Consider the following 9,147-nt stretch of genomic DNA (forward strand, 5'->3'; position numbering starts at 1 on the left):
TCTTGACCATTTGTGCGCTGGACTCGAGCAATTTCCCACTGTAGGCACAGGGAAACAGTCATGCTCTTTCTCTGTGTAACTCTCATAGCCCTTATCCTGTAAAGAGAGAGATCATGTGCTTCAGATGCCAAAGACCCCTGGTTCAGTTCCTAAACATCCAGAGATTGAGCAGAGCACAAATCCTGCTGCAAACTCTGGGATACAATAGCACTTAGCACTTATATACCACTTCACAGTGCTTTACAGCGCTTTCTAAGCAGTTTACAGAGTCAGCATATTGCCCCCCAACAATCTGGGTCCTCATTTTACTGACCTCGAAAGGATGAGTCAACCTTGAGCTGATCAGGATTGAACTCATGGCAGTGGGCAGAATCAGCCAGCCTGCAATATGACATTCTAGCCATTATCAATTATTGTAGACAGTTGTAGGTAGATCAGAATCTACTGGTGCATCTCAAGTTGTTGATCGTTTAGGGGCTCTGATCCTTAGATTGTGTCCCCACTTGAAGCTAAGCTTGCTATAAAGAGTTCCTGAGAAATGAAAGAAAGAAAAAAATAATGAAGTGGCTTCGGATATTTATCCCAGCAATAATAAGTACAAATATAATTTAACCTCTCGCTCTAAAATTGCATCATCTTACTCGTCTTTCTATAATATATCCTATCTAATCCAAACCATAAATAACTTTGTTGTTGTTGTTTTTTCATTTTTACGGAAAAAGTCCATAACAGACTTCCAGTCACCAATAAATGTAGATCATGTTTTTTCTCTATTCAAAGAAGTCAGTTTATCCCTTTCAGCGAAATCTTATCAGCTGAATAATTTTGTAATTGTTGCAATACAAAATATATTCTAACATGTATTCCCACAAGTAGCCATGCTCTCGTCCCTTCCCTGAAATTCTGCAATCTGGTGGGCCACAGAAGTGGGCCTTTTTCCTTATGGATCACCCTCTGCCTGGTGATTTTGCAGGCTCCCAATCTTTTAGCTTTTAGGCCCGGCTTAAGGAGGAGATGAAGGCAACAATCCTCAAAATGGCAGGGTCCTCAGAAACAATACTGGAAAATTAGTTATTTGCCTCATAACTGGCAGAATAATCCTATGTCTCTGTCAGACAAAGAATGTTTATGTTTATAAGCGGAACACATGGCCTACTTACGCTTTGCATTTTCTTCAGATTAAAAAACAGCTAATGTTTTCTTAAGAAATACTGTATAGCTATGCCAATGAGCATACGCAAGCTGTCATGTAATGGAAACAGAATAACAAAGGAGTGGAATAATTTCATGGCTGTGATTGATATTTTCTAGAAATTAGCAAAGGGTTAGTCCTGTGTACAATGAGTGTTACTAAATCTGTAAAAGGAAAAGTGTGTATGTTTGTGCGCGTGTGATGCACAAAATAGAAAGGAGAAAAGAGAAAATGCGGTTCTTCCTAAAGTTTATTTATAATTCTCAGTTGTACACGCATAATAAAAAAGGGGGGGAAAGATCAAGGAAATTAATCAGGATTAGCCACTGTTCTGCTACTGGCTTGATCCCAGCAAATGGTGCTGTCCTTATTTACAGTATAATGTTAAGGACTGAGGTTGATGAGTTTCCCCCCCCCCCGTTCTATTTTTCTCCCCTCCTATTGGCAGCCAGTGGGGAAACATCAACCAATCACTGATGAGAGGTGGAGCCTGAGAAAGAAGCAGGTTTTTACAAATGGCTAGAGGAGTAGGCTTAGCCACCTATTGAAACTTGCTCTACCTAGCTTGGAATAGTGGTTAAGGGCAGCAGGCTAGAAACCAGGAGAATGTGAGTTGGGTAATCAGCTGGGGGACCCTAAGCCAGTTATTCTCCCTCAACCCTAGGAAGTAGGCATGGGCAAACCATGTCCAAAATCTTGCCAAGAAAACCAGAGAAACTTATTCAGAGAGCCACCAGAAGTCAACGTGGATGTGAAGGTGCACCCATGTGCGTGCGCTCGCACACCACACACACACACACACACTAGCATGGCTATTTCAAAGAGATCCCCAACTATTCCAGAACTGAACCCAAAATCTCTGTTGCTAAGTGAGTGTTGCCTCATTTTGCGAGCTTTCTTGTCACACTTGTTAAGCAAATCACCACAACGGTTAAGTTAATAACACATTGGTGAAGTGAACCACCTGCTGCCATTGTCAACCTCCCATCGCCCAGTTCGCTCCCACAGAGTTGGCCTCCTCAGGGTTCTGTCAGCCAGGCAATGCTGGCTGGAGACCCCCAGGGGGAGAGCCTTCTCTGTGGGTGCGCTGACCGTCTGGAATGAGTTGCCTCCGGAGCTGCGGATGGCCCCTGACCTTCGGTCCTTCCACCGTGACCTGAAGACGTGGTTGTTTTAACAAGCGGGCCTGGACTGACTACGATTTTTAATTAGGCTTTTTACTGGGTCAAATTGTCTTGTAATTTTGTATTTATTGTTTAATTCTCTTTTAAATTTTTTACTCTATGTTTTTTAATTTTTATTGTTGTGAGCTGCCCTGAGTCCTCAGGGAGAAGGGCAGCATATAAATTTAATAAAATGAAAATGAAAATGAAATGAATCTGGCTTCCCTTTTGACTTCGCTTGTCAAAGGGTTCGCAAGAGGTGATCACCTGACACACACACACACACACACACACACACACACACACACAGAGGACACTGAAACCGTCATAAATACAAGCCAGTTGCCAAACATCTGAATTTTGATCACATGACCATAGGCAGGCTGCAACGGTTGTAAGTATGAAAAACAGTGATAAGTCACTGTGGGAAGTCAGGTCACACACAGACCCCAGAAAAGGAAATATTAAAAAGGCAGAATATTATATTTCCTCAAAGGATCTTAAAGAGGCAGAAAAGCATGCCCAGTTTTTTTCTTAATATCCCCAAGTCTCCCTCCCCCCAAGCAGAAACCAGCTCTGTAGAAATGCAGATGTAAACCATTCAGGAAGGTTGATGCTAGAAGATTAAGAAGACAAAGATACCTAAAATCTACATACCCCACCCAAACTCTAAGACAGGACATAATAGGATTAACCCACAGATGCCAAAGGGGCACACTCAGACTCAAGTCAAAACACACGACACAGGAAATACAAAGCCACAAACAGGAACAGGAAAAAACCTCAAGAGCCCCAGAGGGTATAAAAACCCACTCCCTACATGTGCTCTCTCTCTCTCTCTTTTCTTCCAGAGCCATCTTCCTGTCTGGCTCTTCTCTTCAATAAACTGCAACCTTCTTTCTAAAGCAGTCGCCATGTTGTTTATTCCCGGCTTGGACTGAACCATGATGAAGACCTTTCCTTCAACATCACTTTTTTTTAGTGTCGTTGTAACTTCAAACGATCACTAAACAAATGGTTTTAAGATGAGGAATGCCTCTGCTTCTAAACTAGTGCCCCAAAACTCTCCCTTTTAAATAGACCCACTTCAAACCACTTGAGTCAAACCAGAGCTGAACATAGGGCTGTTTCTGGGCTATCGGAGGGCCATTGCCACCATTTGGGATGGTGCATTTGGATTGTTATATTCCCACTATTAAGTCACAGTAAGTAAGAGGCCGATGCGAGTGGTTGCTTCCATACTGAAGCATTTCTTTCCCGCAATGCTCAGAAAGTTGGAATTATACAAGATTGGCATTGGTTACAGTATTATCTAGGAATGCTATTCCCAGCAGCAGAGATTATTTCCAAGAAATAATTCTCATTTAGCATAAGTTCTGCCGGCCTTTAATTAATCTTTCTACAAGAATGATGGGGAAGTTGGGAAATAATTATATTTTGGGAGGTGTGTGGGGGGGTGGACAGATAAAGATTTCCTTTGGGGTTTTCTTTCCTTGAGAAAAAAATAATAATGAAAGGAAGCCAATCATTAGATGTTGGTACAAAAATCTGCTGGCAACGGGTTGCTTAGATTTTCCCCCTAAAGACAACTAATGTCAGCATCGTCCTTTTTGCCTCCCCTGCATTAGATCTTCATTGACCCTACCGCTCCCATCCGTGCATGGGTGGAGAACACTTCACATAGGGAAATACCTAAAATATGTGGACAACCTGTGGGCCGTGAGCCACATACACCCACCCCTCCAATCCTTTGGAGTGGACTGACCCAAAGGTTTTCTTCTGACTCTTTTTATCCATTGATCTTCTCATTTTTTTTCTCCCCATTTTGGAGACTAAGGAAGGTAGCTAAGGCTTTTACAGAAGCACCTGCAATGGTGATGATGTTCTTCATTCAATTGTGTCCGACTTATGTGCCAGGTCACTTCTTCCGATCTTGCACTTTTTTATGCTCTGGCTGCGGTCAACTTTGATGTTGTCCAGCCACCGTGTTCTTTGATGGCCTGGTTTCCTTTTACTGCGAACTCTTCCAGAAGTACCTATTTGGTGCCACAGAAACCACCACCACCACCCCAAATCCAGGCTGTTAGGGTGATATTGCAATGATATCAACTATAACTTCAGGGAAACCCCACCCCCCCCAAAAAAAAAACCACCTAAAAGGGCAACTCCCATTTGCAAGAACTTTTGCTACCTTTGCTTGTCCCCTCTATCAGTGTTAAACTTGGCCAACTTTAAGATGTGTGGATTTCAAGTCCCAGAATTTCCCAGCCAGCAAATTTGAGAAACTCTCTTCTACATAAAGCTGAACTGCAAAGCCCAACTGCTCCAGCCAGCCAGACCAAGAGGGAATGATGAAGATCGTTTTAGTTCTCCAATTTGTGAAGAGCTCCAGGTACCTCATCTCTGTTTGAAAACTGTGCCAAATTTTTAAGACCCACATTAAGCAACGGAAAGTTGCTGATTTCTTAACTGTTCTGAGAGCCTTTGTTGTTGTTGTTGATGATGATGATAATAATAATGATGATGATGATGATGATGATGATGATGATTGATATCGCTGTACCAGGAGATGCCAGAATCGAAGAAAAAGAACTGGAAAAAATTACGAACTACCTCGACCTGGCCATCAAAACTGCGGGATTATGGATAAAACGTGTAACAGTGATACCCATTGTCATTGGGGCACTGGGAACTATGTCCAAAAACTTTGCAAAATACATCAAAAAATTGCAGCTTCCTGCAATAACTCCAGCAAAGCTACAAAAAACTGCGCTACTCGGAACATCTTACATTTTAAGGAGATACCTGGTTGATACCTAGGATGCTGGCAGCAACCCGTGTCAACCATTAGTGCCAGTCAATTTGAGTGTTCAGTTGGCTGAGTTTCATGTTTTATGAATAAAAGTTTTATAATAATAATAAAGTTGGAAGGGACCTTGGAGGTCATCTAGTCCAACCCCCTGCTCAGGCAGGAAACCCTATACCATTTCGGATAAATGGCTTGGTCCAGTCTCTTCATAAAAAACTTCCCGTGTTGGAGCATTCACCACTTCTGGAGGCATGTTGTTCCACTGGTTAATTGTTCTAACCGTCAGGAAGTTTCTCCTTAGTTCTAGGTTGTTTCTCTCCTTGACTAGTTTCCATCCATTGCTTCTTGTCCTGCCTTCAGTTGCTTTGGAGAAGAGCTTGACTCCCTCTTCTTTGGGGCAGCCCCTGAGATACTGGAACACTGCTATCATGTCACCCCTCGCCCTTCTCTTCTACCTAAGTTTGTTCCCTTGAACAATATATACAGTAGTCCTCAACTTATCACCATTCATTTAGTGACTGTTCCAAGTTACAACACTGAAAAAAGTGTTTTCCTACTTACGATTGTTGCAAAATCCCCGGGGGTCACGTGATCAAAATTGGGATCCTTGGAAACCAGTTCATACTTATAACTGTTGCAGTGTCCCGGGGCCATGTGATCCCCTTTTGTGACCTTCTGACAAGCAAAGTCAGTGGGGAAGCCAGATTTGCTTAAAAAGCGTGTTACTAACTTAACAACCTCAATGACCGGCTTAACAACTGTGGTGAGAAAGGTCATCCAATGGGGCAAAGCTCACTTCACAACGGTCTCGCTGAGCCATGGAAATTTTGGGCTCGCTTGTGGTTTGAGGACTACTACCTGTATTTGGAAAAGCAATTCTGAGCTTGCTTATGGCATAGCAATGATATATTTCGCAGAGGGCAGAATTTGCAAGCCTGTGATGTACTTATCAAAGGGTGTTACTGACCACAATAGGTCGTGCTTCTAAGCCAGGGGTCTTCAAACTTGGCCCTTTTATGACTTGTGGACTTCAACTCCCAGAATTCCTCAGCCAGGCACGCTGGCTGAGGAATTCTGGGAGTTGAAGTCCACAAGTCATAAAAGGGCCAAGTTTGAAGACCCCTGTTCTAAGCAAACATGCAAAGGATGGCCAGCTATTAAAAAGTTAATGATAAGCTTCTTCCTTCACTTTCTCCCAGTCCTTGAGTCTTTACAGGAAACACACTCACATTGCTTAATGGTTAGCCAGTTTCTGTTTCCCAGTTTGGAGGTGGATGGAGGTCTGATTTCTTTCTGTTTCTTTTCTCTCTCTCTTGTGAAATTGTGCTGTACGGTATTGTCATTCAGAAGAAGCAAAAAAAAACAAAACAAAAGGAAATGAGTAAGAGGACAGTATAAAAAAAAACCAAAAAACCGGAGCTGACAAGGAGGTACAAGAATTTTGTGTTACTTACAGATGACGAAGTAATTGCCTAATGATTCTGTGTCTTCCATCGTTCACTGTCTCCCATCTGTAATTCTCCCTTGTCTGCTGACAATGTCTTCCATTGTTTCATTTTCCAAAGATAATTTGTTCAGCAGCTGAGGGGGGCAGAGAGAGTGAGAGAAGATGAGCTACCTACGGTAATCCCTTTTGCAAGCAGTCTTCTAAGTGGATCACTTGGTTGAAAAGAAGAAGGAATGAAGAATGACAGTTTCAGAGTAGGAACAGAACAGAACAGAACAGAACAGAACAGAACAGAACAGAACAGAACAGAATAGAATAGAATAGAATAGAATAGAATAGAATAGAATAGAATAGAATAGAATAGAATAGAATAGAATAGAATAGAATAGAATAGAATAGAATAGAATAACAGAGTTGGATGGGACCTTGAAGGTCATCTAGTCCCACCCCCTGCTCGGGCAGGAAACCTTATACCATTTCAGACAATATTTGTCCAATCTCTTCTTAAAAACTTTGAGCGTTGGAGCATTCACCGCTTCTGGAGGCAAGTTGTTCCACTGATTAATTGTTCTCACTGTCAGGAAGTTTCTCCTTAGTTCCAGGTTGCTTCTCTCTTTGGTTAGTTTCCATCCGTTGCTTCTTGTCCTGCTTTCAGGCGCTTTGGAGAAGAGCTTGACTCCCTCTTCTTTGTGGTAGCCCCTGAGATATTGGAACACTGCTATCATGTCCCCCTTCGTCCTTCTCTTCATTAAACTTGTTGTTGTTGTTGTTAGTTGCGAAGTCGTGTCTGACCCATCGCGACCCTATGGACAACGTTCCTCCAGGCCTTCCTGTCCTCTACCATCTTCTAGAGTCCATTTAGGCTCACGCCTACTGCTTCAGTGACTCCATCCAGCCACCTCATTCTCTGTTGTCCCCTTCTTCTCTTGCCCTCAATCTTTCCCAGCGTTAGGCTCTTCTCCAGTGAGTCCTTCCTTCTCCTTAGGTGGCCAAAGTATTTGGGTTTCAGCTTCAGGATCTGGCCTTCTAAAGAGCAGTCAGGGTTGATCTCCTCTAGGACTGACCGGTTTGATCGCCTTGCAGTCCAAGGGACTCGCCGGAGTCTTCTCCAGCACCACAGTTCAAAGGCCTCAATTCTTTGGTGCTCAGCCTTTTTTATGGTCCAACTTTCACTAGACATACCCAATTCCAGCAACCGTTCCTCATACGTTTTAGCCTTCAGTCCCCTGATCATCTTTGTTGCTCTTCTCTGCACTCTATCTAGAGTCTCAGCCTCTTTTTTACACTGCAGTGACCAAAAATGCTCACTGTATGAAGAAGTAGTGTTGGTGAATGTAATATAGTGCTGCAGTAAACAGTACTCAACTTACAACAGTTCATTTAATGACCGTTCAGAATTACAAAAAAAGAACTTATGGCCATTTTTCACAAGACCATTGCAGCATCCCCATTCAGATGCTTGTCAGCTGGCTCATATTGATGAGAGTTGCAGTGTCCCAGGGTTACACGATCCCCTTTTGCGATCCTTTTGACAAGCAAAGTCAGTGGGGAAGCCAGATTCACTTAACAACTTTGTTACAAACTTAACAATTGCAGTGATTCACTTAACAACAGTGTCAAGAACAGTCATAAAGTGAGGCAAAACTCAATAAATGTCTCACTTAACAGCAGAAATTTGGGGCCCAACTGTGGTCACAAGTCAAGGGCTACCTGTATAGGGACTATTTAAAGCAGACTTGTATTTAACATGTCTCTTGGTACTCGGGGGTTATCAAGGGTTTGTACAGGTGAATGCATGCAACTCCATACAAACCAGAGAGATCAGGCTGGCAAAAGAGGGGGGAAATTGCCTTCCATGCCAGGCAGAGAAGAACAAAAACTTGTCCTTTGCAATGAAATGAAATGAAATGAACCTTTATTGTCAAAGTACAACTATGTGTACATTGAGATTAGCTGAGCCTCCCTTTGTGCTCCCACCCCCCAACACACAGTGACAACAAACCCTCCATCTTACTACACCATGTGAACCAACTACACCACACACCGGCCTCCCAAGTCAGTTCTGCATAAAATTCACAAAAGTTATTTCTCATTCAAAAGCCTAACAGCCCACGGATAAAAGCTGCCTGTTGGTGCGGCTGGCTATACTCCTATATCTCCTACCCGATGGTAGGAGAGTAAAGAGATACTGTCCAGGGTGTGAGTCATCCCTGAGACTTTGTCCTTACCCCTCTCAGATTTTTCCCTATCTTCACCTGCAAATGGGCCAGCAGCTGGACTATTTCTTGACTTCCTGCCACGAATAAAAACCATTCATTCATTGGGGTTAGGTCTCTAGTCAGGTGATCACCCTCACTTTGAAACGTTAGACTTTAATCTCCATATATCACGGTGATTCTCAAACCTTGCAGTATTCTAATGCAACTGCCCACCAAGAGGCAATTTGGTGTAGTGGTATTCTTTGGCACAAAGCCCGCTGTGGGCGACTTTGAGCCAGTCTGTCTCTCTCATCCCTAGGAAGGAGGCAATGGCAAAC

This window comes from Vipera berus (genome assembly GCF_964194415.1).
Source record: "Vipera berus genome assembly, chromosome: Z".
NCBI lineage: Eukaryota > Metazoa > Chordata > Lepidosauria > Squamata > Viperidae > Vipera > Vipera berus.